Genomic DNA, 21,389 nt, shown 5'->3' on the forward strand with positions numbered 1-21,389 from the left:
AGCGGTCCCTATTTATCTACTTGCACCCGGGGGTGCTTTCGAACTGCTAGGTTGGCAGGCGCTGGGACCGAGCAGCGGGAGCGCACCCCGCCGCAGGGATTCGAACCGCCGACCTTTCGATCAGCAAGCCCTAGGCGCTGAGGCTTTTACCCACAGCGCCACCCGCGTCCCTGTCCACATCTTAAGGAGCCATAAAAAAGGAGAGTGGGAGCCATGGATATTGAAATAGCCTCACTTGAGTGGACGCAGCAAACCCACAAGACACCTTGTTGTCTTCTCTGTTATGATAATCAGTACACTGGTGCCTCGCTAGACGAAAAGAATCCGTTCCGCGATTCTCTTCGTCTAGCGGCTTTTCGCGATCAGCTGTTAAGCGGCTTATCAGCGGAACAGCTGATAAGCGGCTTAGCGGCTTAGGCTTAGGAAAAGGGCAAAAAAAGCGAAAAAACCCCGCGGGGGGACGCAAGATTTTTTCGTCTTGCGAAGCAACCCCATAGGGAAATTTGTTTTGCGAAGCGCCTCCAAAACGGAAAACCCTTTCGTCTAGCGGGTTTTCCGTCTTGCGAGGCGTTCGTCTTGCGGGGCACCACTGTATTGCATTTATTTCTAAACTATAGAATGTGTTTCTCTAAATTTGCGCCTATACCTCTAATTAACCATATGCAAAAGGTATGCAAATTGGTGCCTTTTTTTTTTTTGAGGAGGGTTGAAGCAAATGCTTTCTCTCTTCTTAAGGCAATGTAGATCTGGTTTTCCTACTTTTGGTCTGAGTCTGTCTGCAAAGTCAAACAAATGCTTTTGACAATCTGGATTCTAGTTTGCAATACCTTATGCCGGGGGGGGTGAGAAACCTCGGGCCTGTCTGTCCCCCAGGACTCTCCTCAGGCCACACTCCTCAGCGTCTCTGCTCCACAAACATGTGTCTTTGAATTGTGACAATGCCTCTTCCATTCTTGGATAGTGAGGATTCAGATAGGTGTGATGTTATGCTGGTGGGGTAGAAACGACTAGCTTTCATGTGGCTGGAATATAGCTTTCTATACAAAGGTAAGTATCACACACATTGCTTTCCTATCTTCCTCTGCCCAACATTTATTTACTTATTCTTTTATGTATTTGCGCCTCGGTTGTCAAACATTTCGGAAGTCAAACAGTCTTCTAGAATGGATTACGTTCGGCAACCAAGGTTCCACTATAAGTGGCTACAGGATTGCAGCCTTAAAAGCTGGTGATGGTGATTTAGCCAACCCAATGCTATAGCAGGGGGATCAACTAGCTAGCCTTTTGTAGTTTTGTGAGCCAACCCAAGATTTCTTCTGAGTCTCAGCTGTCCCAATTCTGATTAACATAATTCAAGAAGAATGTGTGAGATGGGGGTGAGTCCCTCAGATGACCCAGAATGCACTATCATTCACATAAAATGTTGTGTGCATAGGAGCTGGTTGGTGTCTGGAAAATATTACAAAAAATGGAATTGGTCCATAGATGTGGGAAGGAAGGGCAGATGGTGGTCATTGCAAACTGTCTGTCTTTGCTTCCCTGCAGGCAATATTGGTGCTTTCCAAATCTGCAAAATAAACAAAACACGTATCAAACACATTCCCTTTCCTAAGATCGCATATGGTGGCAACATGGCTTCCAACACAAAGCTCAATATTCCAAATGAAGGCATCAGAGCTGTCCAATTGGATATGCAAATTTGATTGGACATCTGACACATTTTTAAGTGATGCTTATTCCCTGTGATGCTCATTAGGAAACAAAAGGTTGATGTGGAAAGGAGCAGCAGAAATGACTCTTGGGTACACAAGGCAAGAGTGATGAGTGGCTTTATCGTTCTTTTATGTGGTTGCCCTTTGTCTCCCTTCATAAATGCGTTATGAATAGTTTGCTAGCTGTCTCAAGTGACCTATGGAGATATCTTAGCATTCTTGCAAAGAAATCCTTAATAGATCTTTATGAAGAAAGGTTAACTCTTTCAGGTGATGGAGAGCCATCTTAAAAGCTGCACTGCAGATAAGAGCGCAGTTAAGGAATTTCAGCAGAAGGGAAAGATTATTTTCCGACCCATTCATAATGTGACCACTGTCCATTCCCTTCTCACTTTACCTTTGGGATTTTCTCTAGAAGAGATGTCTTCACCAGGCATATTTAAGTATAAATAGAGATAGTAATTTGTGTCATTGTTTTTTTAATTGGTTTTATTAGCATAGCTTTTCTCTCTTTCTCTTTCTCTTGTTAAAACCTTAGATGACTTTAAAAGAGGATTAGACATGGAGGAGAGGGTTATTAGTCATGATGACTGTGTTCTGCCTCCACTATCAGAACTTCTGAATACAAATTGCTGGAAACCACATGCTCAGGTCTTGCTTGCAAGTTTCTCCCAGGCCTCTGAATAGTTGAGAACAGAATGCTGGACTGGACAGGCCTTTGGCCTGATCTAGTAGTTTAAAACAACTGACAATCACTAAAATAAGGTGGGTCCTTCTGAAACTGATGAGGAAACTGTCCAGTCTGAAGCACAGATGAAACATAAGCCAGCCTCTGTGTTATGTACTGAAGTTCTCACCCTGTGCCAGCAGGGGGATACTGTAGTTTTCACTCAGGTCCACTTTTGCAAATAAGGGATCGAAAGTGACGTTCAGTGATTGGATAGTTACAGAAAATGGTTACTGTTGCGTTCTAGTGGAGCTCTATATAAGCAGGCTGGCTGAACCCTTCAGTTCAGTTCTGTTCTGGCCTGTGAATAAACAAGAGCTGTTTGAAGAATCGCTGTGTCATCTGATATGTTCACCCACAACTTAACACTCTGTCTGCAAAAGCCTCTGTGGCATTGCAAAGTGATACCCTCAAGGGAAGGTTGGTCAGAAAGCGGCAAGTTGAAAGCATAAAGCAGTAGGAAGCCTAGTACATACCACACCTTATTTTAGTTGCTTATAAAATGGGGACCTGTGTCCATTTTATTTGAAGTGTGGCAGGTCTCATGCCTTAGGAGATTAGGAGAATGTGCGAAATTTCCATGCCATATACAGATGAAAACACCAAGGTTATAGGCATCAGAAGACAAAGCAAGGACAGCTTCCCAATCAACATTAAAGTGAAAAACATACGAATGAAAGAAGAGCCCTGAAGGTTCAGACGGGAAGCCCGTCTAGTCCAGCATCCTAGAAAACATTCAAAAGTGAGCACCAGGTGTCAAATTGTGTTGTGCGATAAGGTCAACAGGTTCTGCACAGGGACACACATCACCTCCTTACGGACAAGATAATATACACTGTAGCTTCTACAGACATTACAATTGTTATGAAACTCCCCCATTTGAACGTTACGATCCTACATCATCAACCAAACTCAGGAAATATCTGTGGATTTGGCTCTTGACTATGTGTGTTGTGGCATTTGGAGATGCTCAAAGAGAGGGGAAGGAAGGTGTAGCAAGGGCAGTGGCTACGGGACTGAGGGCATCACATGAGAAAGGGCAGTTGGGTGTCAGGGAGGCAATGAGAAAAGATCTTAGCAGCATGATGCTGGAGAAATGAAATCAACAAAAATCAAATCAGGATGCAGCCATGCTTGCATGCCTGACAAAAGGCATCACTGTCTGTTCTATAAATCAATTAAGATATTAAACATTTTTATTATTATTAATAGCAGCCTTCAGGCTGCCCAACGATTGGCTGGTTAGTTCAAATCAATATATGACTTTTAAGGAGCAACCCAAAGCCAAGGTCTGCTAGGATGAGCAGAGTTTGCAATAGGCAGATATCTGGCTGAGATGGTGTTCTGCTGACTGAAGACCTTCATCCCTGCTCAGCTGGTGTTACACCAGTGTAAGTCCTTCATCCTGGCTCAGCTAAGGCTCAGCCTAAGCCAGCTGAACTGAGGCCACAACAAGACCCCGCCACCACACACAAAGGGACATTCTGGTTACACTGATGGAGCAGAAGGAGAAACTTACTCCCGTTCCAAACTCCTATTCCAAACTCTGTTCAAATCGGTCATGAGATCTAGCAACCCAGTGAACTTACAATGGCAAAAAGTTGACCAGTAGCACCTTAGAGACCAACTAAGTTCCCCCCCTCAATAATTTTTATTATTTTTCCCCAATACAGTTTAATAATATTATTCTCCTTTAAATCTATATCTTATCTGAATTAACTTCCCTCCACCCCTCTTTTGGCTTCTCTACATTGCTCTTGCTTAAGCGTGTACTATATATACATTCTTTAAATGTCTATAATTCCTTAATAAATTTTTGTATTATACTTTAAACATACATTCCGTATTATATTACAGCATTACATCTTGTGGTCTAACCAAATGTTTACAATAAACGTTATGAGTTTTATTTCAGTCCTGTGAGTGTCTTTATTTATGTACAGTTTTCTCTAAGTATATCTTAAATTCTTTTTGGAATTTCTCATCATCCTGCTGTCGGATTCTTCCAGTTAGCCTTGCTATTTCCGCATACTCCAATACTTTCTGTTGCCATTCTTCAGTTGTCAGAATATTCTGTTGTTTCCATCTCTGTGCGAGGAGTAGACCGACTAAGTTTGTGGTGATTGACTCAATGGGTATGGTAAATCTGTTGATGACTGTTAACAACAGATTTACCATATGGTATGGTAACAGGTTTACCATACCCATTGAGTCAACCACCCATCTCCTACTACCCTCCTGAGAAAAACACTACCCCACCCTCCCACTATATATAAGGGTCTGGTGACTTCTGTTTCACTGTATCTGAAGAAGTATGCATGCACACAAAAGCTTATACCCAGAACACACTTAGTTGGTCTCTAAGGTGCTACTAAAAGGGACATGAGTGGCGCGGTGGGTTAAACCACAGAGCCTAGGGCTTGCCGATCAGAAGGTTGGCGGTTCGAATCCCCACAGCGGGGTGAGCTCCCGTTGCTTGGTCCCTGTTCCTGCCAACCTAGCAGTTCGAAAGCACGTCAAAGTGCAAGTAGATAAATAGGTACCGCTCTGGCAGGAAGGTAAACGCTGTTTCCATGCACTGCTCTGGTTCGCCAGAAGTGGCTTGGTCATGCTGGCCACATGATCCAGAAGCTGTACGCTGGCTCCCTCAGCCAGTAAAGCGAGATGAGCGCCGCAACCCCAGAGTCGGCCACGACTGGACCTAATGGTCAGGGGTCCCTTTACCTTTACCTTTTTAAGGTGCTACTGGACAAATTTTTATTTTATTTATTTCATCTGCGGCAAACCAGCATGGCTACATAACCGAAACTGGCAAAAAGGATGATGATATTTTAAAGGCTAGGCTGAGTAGCCCTGCTGCTGAATAAAGTTGGTAATAAATTACACTGCCATGATTTATCTCAACTGTCCTGACCTTGTCTCTTTGGCTGCTTTTAAAAAATATTGTCTGACTGCATCCCCTGTGAATAGAAATGGGTCCCAATTGGAGTTGGGAAGGCACCAGTTTGACTACCCCTGCTCTGGTTGTCAAATTGCTATAGTGGGCTGCTGGTGGTTGTACACTGAGTCTCATGCGCCTTCACATAAACACATGCACAGCCTCCTCATTCACTTCCTCTCGTCCTCATGCCCTGCCTCCCCCAACTCTGTCAAGGTCACCCTTCTGCCTTTGCCTAAACCAAACATATCATTTTGGAATTGACTTGAGTAGAGTGGGAAGCCCATGCAGTCTTCTACTGATGTTCCTAACGCACGTGGAGATGGAGATGTAGGAACAGTCATCAAAGCAAGTGGGCACGTTCCACTTTCCTCTGTAGCTATTTATAAAATGTTGGCTATTTCTGGAACCACGCTGGCCTCGGCTCAGTGGTGCATATTTTATAAAAGCCTTTAAAGTATTTAGCAGCTCAGATGTCACATGGTATTGTAAATAAATGATGTCTCCTGCTGGAGGAATAAGGAGAAAGGAAGCGTGAGTGGGATGCAGCCATGATAGTTGTCCCTCTTTCCCTGTTGGAGGCAGGAGGTGTCTGGATGTCCGTTGCTGGAAATCACAGGTGGGGAGGCTGCTGTTGCACCCATGTCCTTTTGCAGGCTTCCTATAGGTTGGCCACTGTGAAAATAAGATGATGGACTTGACAGGCTGTTGGCCTGATCTAGCAGGGCTATGATTATCTTCCTTCCTTTTATTTATTGCATTTATCTCCTACCTCCCCCCCCCCAGAAGCTCAAGATGTTGTTGTTTAGTCGTTTAGTCGTGTCCGACTCTTCGTGACCCCATGGACCACAGCACGCCAGGCACTCCTGTCTTCCACTGCCTCCCGCAGTTTGGTCAAACTCATGCGGGTAGCTTCGAGAACACTGTCCAACCATCTCGTCCTCTGTCGTCCCCTTCTTCTTGTGCTCTCCATCTTTCCCAACATCAGGGTCTTTTCCAGGGAGTCTTCTCTTCTCATGAGGTGACCAAAGTATTGGAGCCTCAGCTTCACGATCTGTCCTTCCAGTGAGCACTCAGGGCTGATTTCCTTCAGAATGGATCGGTTTGATCTTCTTGCAGTCCATGGGACTCTCAAGAGTCTCCTCCAGCACCATAATTCAAAAGCATCAATTCTTGGGCGATCAGCCTTCTTGATGGTCCAGCTCTCACTTCCATACATCACTACCGGGAAAACCATGGCTTTAACAATACGGACCTTTGTCAGCAAGGTGATGTCTCTGCTTTTTGAAGCTCAAGATAGTGTACATGATTTTCCTGCTCCTCATTAATCTCCACAACAACCCTGAGAAGTAGGTTAGGCTGAGTCAGTGAGTTGCCCAAGGTCACCCCGTGCACTTCATGGGGCGAGCGAGGATTGAACCTGTGTCTCCCAGATATCTCAATATCTTCTTGTGATATTGACCTCTTATTTTAGGACCCTGCAAGTCGTGTGTGTGTGTGTGTGTGTGTGTGTGTGTGTGTGTGTGTAGCAGGGATATTCTCACACAATTTCCCATCTAGTTGCTGACTAAGCCAAGGCTTGCTTTGTATTTTTGTATGCCCAGAGAGGATTACTTTTGTGAACCTGTCAACACATACCTGTTTAGTCCTGTGTCTATAAGAAGTGCATTCGGCAGTGGCTTAATTAGCTATGTGTGCACGAGCCACATGAACTCAGCCCTCCATCTCAACATTTGGAAGTTCAAATATTTAACAACATCCACATTAGGTAGGTTAGTCTCTCTCTCTCTCTCTCCCCCCTCTCTCTGTGCATGTATGCAGGGGAGAAGCGTAATATGCTGAGTTCATGTACTGAGAGCTGACTTGTCATTAAGGGAACAGAGCATAGTTTTGGGCTTGCAATTCACAGGAATTTCCCCGAAGAACTTCAGCATTTCAAGCCAGTTCTGAAGTCCTTCCTGTTTCTCCAGCCTTTTAATTAATTGGTTGCCAACAAGAATACCACACATCCCTCGCTGCTGTTATTTTGTAGTTTTATTTTTTAACATTTTTCGCATGTTGCCTAGGAGAGGGTTTGCCTTGTCAATTAATACAAATAAATAATGCAAATAAAATAGATAAGGGAGGAGAGGCTGCTACCAGCAACCAGGCAACTAGATTTGTGGGCTCCTAAATTATGCAACATAGTTTTTGCAATCTGTTACTCACAGCGAGGGTAGACAAGAGATGAACAGTGGCTTACAAGGCATTTCAGATAACCAGGTTTTGAATAATGGAAATTTCCCTCTACTATCTCCTCAAGCACAAAGCCTCCATATTATATGTTAATAATATATGGAGTTACTTTTGAGAGTTCTCTACAGCTTCCAGATTTAAGTTAGAAGTTGGAATCTGCGGTATTTTCAAACAGGCCAATGTATATGTCAAACAGAGAAGCAGTTAAATGATGGATGAAATTGATTTTTGATTTTAATTTTTAACCAGATTCCAAATGCAAATGTCTGTATTTTTAAAGAAGTGGACGCATGTGTAAAATCCATCCATCCATCCATCCAACAAACAAACAAACAAACAAACAAACAAACACAAACAAACAAACAAACAAACAAACAAACCCAAACACCTTTGCCTGCTATTACATAAGATGAAATTTAAGAGGACACCAGTTAGCTTTTAAAATTACATTTCCTTCTGAAGTTGTGAAAATCAAAAGCCATCTCCACACTTCTTATGAAGGCCCCTGGGCCCTCCTTATATTTGTAAAACAAAAAAACAAACAAGACATACAGTGGTACCTCGGGTTAAGAACTTAATTTGTTGTGGAGGTCCGTTCTTAACCTGAAAATGTTCTTAACCTGAGGTACCACTTTAGCTAATGGGGCCTCCCGCTGCTGCTGCACTGCCGTGGCATGATTTCTGTTCTCATTCTGAGGTAAAGTTCTTAACCCGAGGTACTATTTCTGGGTTAACAGAGTCTGTAACCTGAAGCGTCTGTAACCTGAGGTACCACTGTACTTATTATAGATTAATAGGTCTGATGGGGTGATACTCCCAGGGACCTCTGAGAAAAGGTACCAACCTGGCTATCACTGTGAATTGGACTGTGTCGTTTTCCCAAAATGCTGCATCAGGGTTCAAAGTAAATCTTGTGATCAGTACGCTCCCTGGTAATTAACATATTTTTAAGGCACTTCCCCAAGGGTTTAATATCCTGTTTGAAACTGAGCATTAAAGTGTAATTAGGTAAGACAAATGTTGTCAATAATGTACTCTAATAAAAAATAATTGAAGTTATTTTTGTGCAGTGGCAGCAGTTGTTTCATGACGCTCACTACTCAAGTTGATATTCAGGATTTTTTAAAAAAAATCCCTGTAGTCTCTGAAGAATAAAAGGTTAACACTTTCCTGGAGAGTGTGAACTCCTGCATTCATAGGGGAAGCACACAGTTTGATACAATTCTGGCAAGCAAAACACCAAAGTAAAGAAGCAGCTAATTTGATGTGGATTTACAAACGTGTTTGGTGTGCATTGGCTTTGTCTGTGCAGGTTGCAGTTTATGTGAGCTCACTGTGCATAAAATCTAGCGATTGTTCACAGTCCTATGATGGTGAGGAGGATGCTCATAACTTGATGGGCCCAGTATACCTGAAGGAGCGTCTCCACCCCCATTGTTCAGCCCGGACACTGAAGTCCAGCTCCGAAGGCCTTCTGGCGGTTCCCTCACTCTGAGAAGTGTGGTTATAGGGAACCAGGCAGAGGGCCTTCTCGGTAGTGGCGCCCACCCTGTGGAACACCCTCCCATCAGATGTCAAGGAAACAAACAACTATCTGACTTTTAGAAGACATCTGAAGGCAGCCCTGTTTGGGGATTTAAAAAAAATGTTTGATGTTTTATCATGTTTTTAATATTTCTGTTGGGAGCCACCCAGAGTGGCTGGGGAAACCCAGCCAGATGGGCGGGGTATAAATAATAAATTTATTATTATTATTATTATTATTATTATTATTATTAGACAAAGGAGAGATTTTGTATATCACACAACTTGCATAATCTTTAAGTGCTGCTGTATGCAAATGGGTAATGTGAACTGGGATATTTTTTGGAGGTTATGCATGCCGACTAATATACAAAATTATTGCAATCGATTCACATTTTCCAACCTCACTTGGCAATGATTGTCCGAATTGATTCATGCCAAGTCCCCCATTCATGCTGTCACCTGGTCCACATCTTCTGTGCATTTATATGAAAGTACATAATCACCAGTCTTTATGTGCATTCACCACTCAAATCGCCATAGCTATCAACGTATGCAGGATATTGAGCATGTATCAAGCATTACAACAGAGCTACCACTGTTAACCGCTGCAAAGACTATAAACATCATTGTGTTGTTGTACTGTAAGCGGTCTCAGTTGCAGTCTTTATAGCAAAGAATACAGTGTTTGTATGCATACAACTGTGCAATCTTTTGCTCTGTAACTACCTGTTGCATGTTTGTGCTTTTGTCTGAATAATCTATGTGTCGTTCTTGAAAACAAAATGCTAGACCACAGGGTGCTGGTAATTGCGGCTGGCCTGCTTCTTGCAGTTCAGATGTTCTTATGAATACAGATTCATTAACAATTGGAAGGAGCCAATGGGCTTAATTCTCCACAAACCATTTAAATTGGCTGCAAAATGTGATAAGTTAACTTATCTCAAGATCCAAGCCTGGGTTATATACAATTTGCTAGTAGAGCTCTTAACACAGGCCTGCAACAGGTTTTCTTTTAGTCCAAAGGAAGAGAGGCAGGGGATGCAGTCTGGTCTGTACTTAAGGAAACCAGCGCACAGTTAATTCACTTTGCCTGAAGACAACACTGTGTATATATTTCCAACCACAATAGATTCTCACAATAAACCTGAGGAGCAGGTTAGGGTAATAGGATGAGAGATGGTGACTGGCAAATGTCATCCAGTGAGCATCATGGCTGAACGGATATTGGAACCTGAGTCTCTGTGGTTCACTTCCCTATCCTCTCTTCATATTGTTATTCTGTTCTGTTCTGTTGGCTGCTGCCCCTTCCTCTTGTCTTTTTTTATAGCTTGACCTCTGAAAGTGATGGCACCGATGATGACCTGAGGTGGCTGAAAGTTACAACAAGCCACTTCTCCTTGATCCAGGGCAGGATGCAAAGCACAGTGTAAAGCACATTCAGTTAGTGAAGGAGGAGACAAAGACTTGTGGCTCTCCCCACATTTCCCCTGAGTACAGCCGAAACAGATTGGTCCAAGGTCAACACCTTCATGGGAATGGAGGAAGGATGTGTAGTAGCCTCCCCAACCAGAGGCTTTGGACTGCAGCTCCCATCATCCATGACTGTTGCTCATGCTTGCTGGGGCTGATGGGAGATGGAGTCCAAAACTACAGGAGGGTACCAGGCTGGGAAAGGCTGGTTTACTGCAGCTCACAGTTGCTTTCCAGAGTCTTAGTCTTAGGCAGTGCTTCCACTCCTATCATCTGCTATCTGGTGATTTTGGAGATGCCAGGGCTTGAATTTTGGACCTTCTGCAGGCAAAGCATTGCACTAAGCTATGGTCCTTGCCCTGTGTTCACCCAGTGACACTGCAGTTGCCATGGTAATGCATGTGGTTTATGGAATATCTGAGACATCGTCTGGGCAGCTTAAAGTTCTTAAGGGTTGGTGTCCTGCTTATTTGGCTGAAGCATGACTTATAGTTGCCTTTAGGCCAGCTCATTTTGCCTTAGGCCAGTACTGACATCTCCAAGCATCCTGAGCTGGGAAGCAGTACCCTAACTGTAGCTAGCATCTCTCTCGCTCTCTTACAAGCAGTGGAAAACAGGGTACATGCAGGATTCTGAACCTCTCTCTCCTTTAGGGGGAAAAAAAAGAGAGCATGGCTTCGATTTAATTTTAATAAACAGAAAACAACTCACAGAAGATAGCCAGAAACATACTCAGAATCTTCACAACAGGGAGTTTTGCCCATTGACGTTATCTCAGATGTTGGTTCTCCTCCCATTTGCTTTTTATGTAGGGGAAGGACCACAGCTCAGTGATAAAGCATCTGGTTTGCATGCAAAAGATCCCAGGTTCAGTCCCCAGCATCTCCAGGTAGAGCTGGGAGAGACTCCTGCCTGAAATTCTGGAGAGCTGCTGATAGTCAGTGTAGGTGATATTGAGCTAGGTGGGCCAATAAACTCAGTATGAGTTTTGTGTTTTGTTGTGGCGGCTCTTGCAAGGTTGAAGTGTGGCCCTTTGGAATGGGATTGCTCCACCAGTCAGACCAGACCATAATGGTCAAGATAGACACACCAGAGCCGGATCTTTCATAATTATTCTTCCTTAGTCCACATTTTCCTGTTCTGCCATCAGAACAACGTTCTATCTCTGCTACTTTTATTATAATTTAATCCATTAAATCTGGATTTTCACATGCAATTTATTAACCCAGTGGGGTCCAATGAGAAGACACAAGAAGGCACATAAGACTTGGTTTCTAAACCCTTGTTCATCTTGGCTGCTCTTCTTTGCACATGTCCTCATGTCCCCTATCAACCTTGTTGGGTCTTCCTGGGCTCCTGGTACTTACTCAGCATGTTGGGTTCTGACCCCAGGCCTTATTCAACTTAAAAATAAGAAGAATGAGAAGTGAAGCATACATGCTCAGAAATTTTTAAAGGGATCATTTATTGAATGTAATCAAATTCAATGATGCTGCTTGCAGTATTTGCTTGTTACAATTTGAACAATGCAAAAGAGGGACATACAGAAAGGTAGAAATTCTCCTTTGCTCTTCAATATTACTTACATCTCTGAAAGGACTCGCAGCTTCCCCCTGACAATAGACTGGTATATGATCAAGAGAGACAAAAATAGACATAATTTCTCTTTTCTTTTCATGTACCGAAGCTGCTTTGTCGTTCTATTAATAGCAGATCTTGTCTCATCTTTTCTTCTGATGATATTTGCTGCTGTTTAAAGCCATAGATCAAGAGAACAAGAAAGCAGGAACAAAGCTATCTATCTAAGCGGGGATTCAAATGTGCCAGTAGTCCACTGGGAAATCTGCATAGTGGGGGGGGGGGAATAGTCAGATGCCACAACTAGAAGAGAAAAGCCCCAAATCTGGCTCTAAGATTTAGGGATGGCTCTGATGTTGACACCATAGTATGACATGGCAGAAAATGTATGAACTTTGTATAGTTCCTCGTGCTTGAATGCTCCATCTTCTTCCTCACTCCATCATGGTGAGTCCCTGCCTCCTTTATGTACTGCTACGGCTCAGTGCCAAAATAGGTTTCTAAGTGGTATACAAAATACAAAAACCACTTCCACAAACATTTAAATAAACATTCATATTAAAGTGCACAATAGAACAATCCCATTACAATAATGCAGCTATTACAACAGGTCAAGAGATCAACGGAACGCCTGTGTAAACAGGTCTGTCTTCCAAAGCCCGCGGAATGCCAGTAGCGATGAGGGTATTTCGTATTTTAGCAGGGAGTACGTTCTGTAACTTGGGAGCCACCAGTGAATGAGCCATAAGGAGTTACATGTCACCATAAGCCAACCATCATCAGGCTATGGCAAGACTAAGCAGGTTGCACCTGTTTATCTTAATGCCCTTAGCAGACTGCGGAGGGGAAGTTGATATTGCAGGTAACCTGGTCTGGAGTTTTTAGGGCTTTATATATATGTAACAAGATATTGCAGTTTTCTCAGTAATTAACAGCCAGCCAGTGCAGATCCCTTAGTACGGGCACTTTAGAATGGGAACTTGGTAAGCATAGTGTCCCAAATAAAACAGGTTGGGGAGACTATTATATTCTACTAGTGAGGCCTGCAACAAAATGTTGCAGTGTGGAATGCTTCTGCTTAGTGTGCCCTCTTCCAGGACTTTCCATTCCATTCCATTCCCTCTGCCTCTACTCTTTATCCCCTGCTGTCAGTCAGCGTTCTATGATTATTGAGCATGCTCAGTCCTCATTGGCCTTTTAAGAAAAACCCAACAGATTTGTCCTCCAGCAGATGTTTTGTGCATCTGCGAATTTTAGGATTGTTTCAGGCCTGGTGATACCTCCCTCTTGTGTCTGTGTGTCTTTCTGTGAGTGCATGTTGTACAGTGGTACCTCAAGTTACATACGCTTCAGGTTACATACACTTCATGTTACACACTCCGCCAACCCAGAAATAGTGCTTCAGGTTAAGAACTTTGCTTCAGGATGAGAACAGAAATTGTGCTCTGGTGGCGCAGCAGCAGCAGGAGGCCCCATTAGCTAAAGTGGTGCTTCAGGTTAAGAACAGTTTCAGGTTAAGTACGGACCTCCGGAACGAATTAAGTACTTAACCCGAGGTACCACTGTAGCTGCATAAACATCAGCACTCATGCCTGAACCTCAGAAGAAAGGATAAAAGTATGACCCATGAAATTCTAAGACAACGGCAGAGTTCTTTCAGATCTGCAATGATCTGTAGGAGGTGGTGGTTCTGGAAAAGGAGGCAAATTGGTAGAGCTAATTGCTGTCTTATAACCTAATGACCACACCTGCTTATTTATTTATTGCATTTATCCCTCAACCTTTTCTCCAAGGAGCTCAAGATGGCATGCATGATTCTCCCCCTCCTCATTTAATCCCCTCAACAACTCTGTGAGGAAGGTTAAGCTAAGAGGCAGTGACTGGCCTCATTGAAAGGAGAAAGGGTTGTCTAGATTTCTATTTCATCACACATGGCAAGTGTTCATAGATGAAGTCATAAGAACTGCATGTTGTTAGATACCTTAGCCAGACTGAGGTTTATAATTTCTAGGCCCCAAGGAGCTCTGTACAGTATGAAATCTCTTTGACATGTCTCATGACTCCATGCTTAGTCATGCACAGCCTGTGGCCATTCCAAAGACCTTCCGGGCCGTAATAAATAGGATGGGACATCCTATTAGAGCTGATGTTCTGACAGATTGCTTTCTCTGTCTGTGGACGTATGTTGGCTTCTTAGGGGTCAGTTGAGAAACACATGTTGTTTTTTCCTGAAATCTGGTCTAGCAATTTCTGCCTGTGAATGCGGTGGGTGTTGGAAAGGTGCGGGTGCTTCTGCTAGGAAGCAGAAAGTGATGTGCTTCCAGAGCACTGTATATGGTCACTAGGGATGGATGAATTTGTCCATTTGGGTTTATCTTGGTTTTTCAGTCTTAGATTCACTTCTCCACATTTCAGCAGCAGTTTGCAACTTCAAGAACAAAATGAAATAACATTTCATGAGAATTCATCACCATTTCAGTGTGAACGTCTCTCAGAAAACACATTTTACTACGTCGTTTTGAGCAACGTACACATTTCTGCAAGCGCTTTTTACTAATACAATGCATTTTTGTATGTTGTTTCCACTAATGCATGCATTTTTCAAATTCGCACTCTTCCCTAAATGTATTTGCTGCATTGATATTTGCCTTGCTGTTCCAGTGCACGAAGCAGTGTGCTTTATGTTTCCTTACGAAGACGCCTATAATCTTAAAATAGCTTGATGTTTCTGAGGCTGAGGGGCAGAATGCTCACTTAAGTGAAAACAAGCAACCAGGTTTTATAAGATGGTCGTAAATGTCATGAGTCAGGAAGGTGATGGGTGGGGAAGGAGACAACTTCAAGGCTGTTACTCTGAGTAAGCAGCATCAAAATTAATGGGTGCTGTGCAAGAAGGCTTGTTGAGGAATGTGAAGACAGTAGTATAACAAATATATTTGCCATATTCAATATACATGCACATGGTGGGGGGGCACAAACCCCCTTACATCTTAAAGTGCCCCATTAATCTCCCCCTAGTGTGATTCACCTCTCCCTCTCACCCTTGCTTGCCAGCCCAGTTATGAATTGCCCTACCTAAAGATACTCACCTAGCACCTACATTGCAGTTTTCAGGGGGGTTTTTTTGTATCATCCCACTAATATTTTGTCATTGAGCTATGAGTTATTGTACACTGCCTTGGAATCTTAATCAGGACTGAAGTGTGTTGCTTTTAGTATCATCATTGTGTGGTGAGTTCCCTTCCCCCCCTCAGTGGAAATAAAGACACATGACACAATTATTTAAGGTTAATGGGCTAAATATGGCCACAACTTTATTGGTTACAGGGGATGAGTGGTATTGGCTTAGGCATTGGTCCTAATAGACTATCCGGCTTCAGACTGTTTGCTTGAAGTCTGGGAAGGGTTAACCACCAGTAGGGGGAGTCCTGGTGCTGCACATCAACTAGGAACTCCCCCCGGCATCACTGCTCAGGGGCATGCCTTAGGCCCTCACCTCCATAGGCTTCGGACAGGGCCACGCCCCCCGGAATCCTTTATCGGACTACCATTCAGTATGCGGGGCAGGTGATGGCGCTTCCTCCCCTCTTCCATCTACAAAACAATACCAATACCAATGCCGAACCGCCAATATTAAGAAAGTTGTGACGATTTGCTATGAGGTAGGCGAAAGCCAAGTGGCTGGTGCCAATTTGCCAAGTGGAAAAATTCCTACCAGGCCCCTCAATGGCGAACAACCAAGGTCCATAGCAAGGTCAAGGAACGAAAAGCTTAAAGGGCAGGAGGGTGGGAAACAGGAACAGCTGGTATGCGGGAAAAGAGGGAGATCTCCGGCCATGCCTGCATTTAAATTGGGCAGGCCTTGCCCCAAAGCCAGCCTATTGGCTGGCCAGGGGGTGACACGGCCGGGGATTCCCCCAATTGCGCAGGGGCTGGGCTCCAGCCGCTGCGCATGTGGTGGCCGTGACGCCCGCAATCCCACCTCCTCTGCAGGGCGGAAGTGGCATCATCATCATCATCATCATTTCAATCTGTCTGGGTTGCCCCAGCCATTCTGGATGCCTGGCTCCCAACAAAATATTAAAAACGCAGTAAAACACCAACCATTAAAAACTTCATTGAACAGGGCTGCCTTCAGATGTCTTCTAAAAGTCAGTTTTTAAAAATCTGTTTGACGTCTGATGGGAGGGTGTTCCGCAGGGTGGGCACTACTGCCAAGAAGGCCCTCTGCCTGGTTCCCTGTAGCTTCATGTCAAGACAGTGAGGGAACCACCAGAAGGTCCTCAGAGCTGGACCTCAGTGTGCCAGCTGGACAATAACAACCACTGCTGGAAAAATACAATGGATCCAACAACTGCCATGTCTATATACAAACTCCATCCATGTGAAAGTACATTACCATAATTCAGCTTCCACGTGGTTCTCTCTCTGTGTGAAGGGATGCCATGAATGCTAAAAATAATACTTAACATTTGCATAGCATTTTTGAGTGCTCAGAGGAGCTAGAATTTAATTCTTACAGCAACCATGAGCAAGCTTAGCCAGTTTCATTATTCCATAAGGTAAGGTAAAGGTACCCCTGCCCGTACGGGCCAGTCTTGCCAGACTCTAGGGTTGTGCGCTCATCTCACTCTATAGGCCGGGAGCCAGCGCTGTCCGCAGACACTTCCGGGTCACGTGGCCAGCATGACAAAGCTGCATCTGGCGAGCCAGCGCAGCACATGGAACGCCATTTACCTTTCTGCTGGTAAGCGGTCCCTATTTATCTACTTGCACCCAAAGGTGCTTTCGAACTGCTAGGTTGGCAGGCGCTGGGACCGAACGACGGGAGCGCACCCCGCCGCGGGGATTCGAACCGCCGACCTTTCGATCGGCAAGTCCTAGGCACTGAGGCTTTAACCCACAGCGCCACCCGTGTCATTATTCCATATTTTACTGCAAAGTGTAGGCTGGGATGGAGGCTGAGAGTGGCTTGCCTAAGGCTACCTAATGAGCTCATGGCAGAGGTCATTCATAGATCCTAGATTCATAGCTCCGTCTGAATCATAGAATTGTAGAGTTGGAAGGGACCAGGAGGGTCATCTAGTAGTCCAACCTTTTGCCCAACTTGGGGGTCGAACCCAGAATCTCATGCTCTACTGGCAGAGCTATCCATCATGAACCATCTCTTCGCCACCACACAACACCAGCAACATTAAGCATCAGATTTTAAAACCAGAAGATTAAATTGATTCTCTTTCCGCCTGGCCTTTGGCTTGGAATCAACCTGATCCCCTCCCCTCCCCCTCTTTCCTTTTTCCTTTCTCCTTCTGTGATGGAACTCCTGCTTGGGAACTTCCCTGGCTTTTTTCTGGCCCACGTAGGACCAGTCTAGATAGTTGGCCTTGGTGAAGTTTGAAGTTTTCATCCCCAAAATGTTTTTGATTTGAGTTCCTACTGAAATGAGGCTGCATTTTAATGTTGTACTAAATCTTGTTTTTAAGTTGTATTTTAATCAATTGTTTTTACCTGGTGTTAGCCGTCCTGAGCCCGGCCTTGGCTGGGGAGGGCGGGGTATAAATAAATTATTATTATTATTATTATTATTATTATTATTATTATTAAATATGGCATGCATTTGAGAAATCAGTGCACATATATAGATATACTTTCTGGAATTTATCTATATACTGTGTGTGTATATATATATATGTGTGTGTGTGTGTGTGTGTTTTGATTTTCAGAGAATGTAGTGTTAAATGCTTCCATTATAAAACATGAAGGCTCTGCAAGAATGTGTCCTTCAGTCACTGGTGTGAATGTGCTCTCATCTTCTTCCATCTCATTTTCCTCCAAAGTTGACTTTTTTGGTGGGGAGGGGCTGGGATTCTTCTTTGCCAGGAGTGCTTTATCACCATGGAAATAGTCCAGCAGTTCAATTATGGAAAGGAAACAAGGGAATACCCTTGAACTGTCCCTCTGGAACTATGTGCATTGCAACTCCAAAGTACAGCAAACAATGGGAAATGACTTTGGATTATGACAGTTGGAGGGTGTGCAAACCCTCTGGAAAAGGGGGAAATTATCGTTCACAATTATGATGAACTGGAGAATCTGCCACACAGAAACAGAGTGAAATTCAGCAAGTACACAAGTGTTGCACATGTGTTCAGAACAGTTGTGAGATCGTGTGCTACAAAGATCAGGGGTGTGCGTCCATCTCTGTGTGTGTCCTGAAGTATGAGGAAAATTGGTGCGATCTGGGTACAGTCCTCATGTTTCTGAGTTGGATTGTGCTGTTAGCAAAGCATCTGTCAGTGGACTAAGATCCTGAATGGCTCTGTGGCCCTGGGTGTCAAAAAAAAAATATGCATAGCCATTCCCACCACCCCTCAAGAAATGAAACCAAGCTGAGTAGGGAAACATCAACAACTTGAGAAATGAAAGTGTTGGAGGGGGGTGGGTGGGATCTTTCATTTCAAGGGACAAGGGTGGCTCTTAATCACAGTTTGTTGTTTTCTCAGGGCACTCCAGTCATAGTGATTTGGAAGACAGATTAAAAACTCTTTTTCATGTGGATCTACACACCTCCCCCTGTGCAAGTCAATGGAGAGATCTCCACTGTATCCCTCCAAATCTGTGAGATATGGCAGAAGTCAGTTCCCCAACAACTTTTTGGGTAGCAAGGCTTTTGCTTGGGAGGGTGACATTTTCTCCATCTCAGCCTTTCCTGGGCATCATGCTATTTTCCTTACCAGTCCCCTTCCCCTGTTCAAATCAATGGAAATCACACACACCCAGAAATAAGACTGTATTCCCCAAAAATCAATGGTGGGTGACAATAGCCCATCCCACATTTTGGAGTAAGAGGATCATTGCTGGGGAATGACATTTCCCCCATCCCACCCCTTTTCACCACCAACCTTCCCCCTTTAATTCTTGTAGGATCCACCCCAAACCAGTAAAGTATGAACTGGGGGGGGGCACTTCCTTTGTTTTTTAAAAATCAATCTTTAAGGTGCTCTCTATGAAAACATCTAGGTGTAAAGGTAAAGGGTCCCCTGACCATTAGGTCCAGTCGTGACTGGTTCTGGGGTTGCGGTGCTCATCTCGCTTTATTGGCTGAGGGAGCCGGCGTACAGCTTCCGGGTCATGCGGCCAGCATGACTAAGACACTTCTGGCAAACCAGAGCAGCACACGGAAACACCGTTTAACTTCCCGCTGGAGCGGTACCTATTTATCTACTTGTACTTTGACGTGCTTTCAAACTGCTAGGTTGGCAGGAGCAGGGACCGAGCAACGGGAGCTCACCCCGTCGCAGGGATTCGAACTACCGACCTTCTGATTGGCAAGCCCTAGGCTCTGTGGTTTAACCCACAGCGCCACCCGCGTCCCACATGAAATGCAGGATATATATATATATGCATGCAGAAATACACCCTCTGTATAAAAACGTCTAGGTGTACCTGCCTAAAATTTGGCGGCTTAATCCACTTAGGAGGGGCTGGTATGCCTGCAAATTTCATCCACATCTGTGAAAAAAGAAGAAGTTACAGCTATTTTTAGATTTCCCATTATAGTGAATGGGAAAAAGTCATAGATTCATTTTTAATGGATCTAATTTGGTCCTGAATAACAAGTTGAATTTGAAAGACGCAGAACGACCCCAGAACAGACCAGGCTGCTGTTCAGAGCTTTTCAAGTCAAACCTTGCGGCGGCTGCACACGCTGAATAAGGGCTGTATCATTTCAGTTGCCTGTGCAATGTTTTTGTGTGTTTGATTGGTCCTGCACACAATTCACCCTGCATATAATACTAGCAGACTAGGGAGTTCATTAAGGTTTGGTTTCAGTGCTGGGCAATATTTCAGCCACCAGGCTCTTGCAAATCACTACTGGGAAGCTGTACCTCTAAGATACGCTAAGTACAAATTTGTTTAGACACACCTATCCAGAATGTTGATGTGTGTTCTAAACTGCTTTTAGTTTATTGCATTTTTTAAATGTTTTAAATAGTTGTTTTAACTATTTTTACTTGCAATTTTATTGTTTTGTTTTGTTTGGAAACCGCTTGGAGCTTTTGTTACAATCAAGTGGTATATAAATTTTATTAATAAACGTGCCTGTGCTGGGACAGACAGTTGCAACTAATAGAAGAGATTGTTCCCTTTAGGCACCCCCAAACTCGGCCCTCCAGCTGTTTTGGGACTACAACTCCCATCATCCCTAGCTAACAGGACCGGTGGTCAAGGATGATGGAAATTGTAGTCCAAAACAGCTGGAGGGCCGGGTTTGGGGGTGCCTGTATTTAAGGAATAGCTGCAACTGAAAATATATCATGTTTTGGGTATATCTGGACTGGACCTGATCCACACCTGCCCTAGATCCAAATCTGGATCATAATCCAGAAATTAAAAGTCTCTGGAAACCCCACTGACTCACATTGCATAGCTAAAAAGAAAGTAATTTCCTTGTTTTTTCCCATGTGGGTCTGAAATTTGAAAATATGGCAGCCCCTACAAAGAGAATTAAAATTTGAGATGTGGCATGTAGAGAGTTATGAAGGACCACATTTCTTCCCAGACCATGAAGCTCCCCAACACTGCCACATTCTTTCCCCTGTACTGGGAAAATCAGCCTAGGAACTGCTGTACTAGTTTTTGAAGAGGGAAAGTGATTCCAGGAGAAAGGCTGACCTCCAAATTCTGGTGGTTGGGATATATTCAGTGGCATTTTTAATCCTTTTAAATATTTTAGGACATACCCAGTTTCTGAAGCCTCTCCTGGAATTTGTCTTCTGGGTCCATTATCAAGTATCATCTCCGATTCCTTTCCGCTCTGTCAACATCGCTCTTTATTGATGGTGCCCAGAACTCCCAATGCTCCTGTTGTGGCCTCAGCAATGTGCAAGCAGCTCAGACGTATGTGGGCTCTCAGTAAAAGAGGTGGTTCAATGTGGGTGAAGCTCAATTGGCCAAGCACAAGAAGCAAAACAAAACATCTTTATGAAATGCTTCTTGAGCTCCCAAGAGGCACCTGTGGCCACTTTTGTAAACAGAAATGCGAGAGCATGAGACTCCTGATCTCAGGGTCCTGAGTGCTAGCCCCATGTTGGGCAAAATATTAATGCATTGCAGGGGGTTGTGACCCAGGTGGTCCCTTTCAACTCTACAATTCTGATTCTATGACTGCTCTAACAAGGCAGTTCTTGTGCTTTTAATA

The 21,389-nt window shown here is 43.9% G+C and overlaps 1 protein-coding gene across 4 annotated transcripts in view; it reads left to right on the forward strand.

The window, feature by feature from the left end:
* Nucleotides 1-21,389, forward strand: part of PHACTR3 (phosphatase and actin regulator 3) — a 207,507-nt gene that overhangs the window by 44,019 nt on the left and 142,099 nt on the right. The window lies entirely within an intron of this gene.

This window comes from Podarcis raffonei, chromosome 6 (assembly GCF_027172205.1).
Source record: "Podarcis raffonei isolate rPodRaf1 chromosome 6, rPodRaf1.pri, whole genome shotgun sequence".
Lineage (NCBI taxonomy): Eukaryota > Metazoa > Chordata > Lepidosauria > Squamata > Lacertidae > Podarcis > Podarcis raffonei.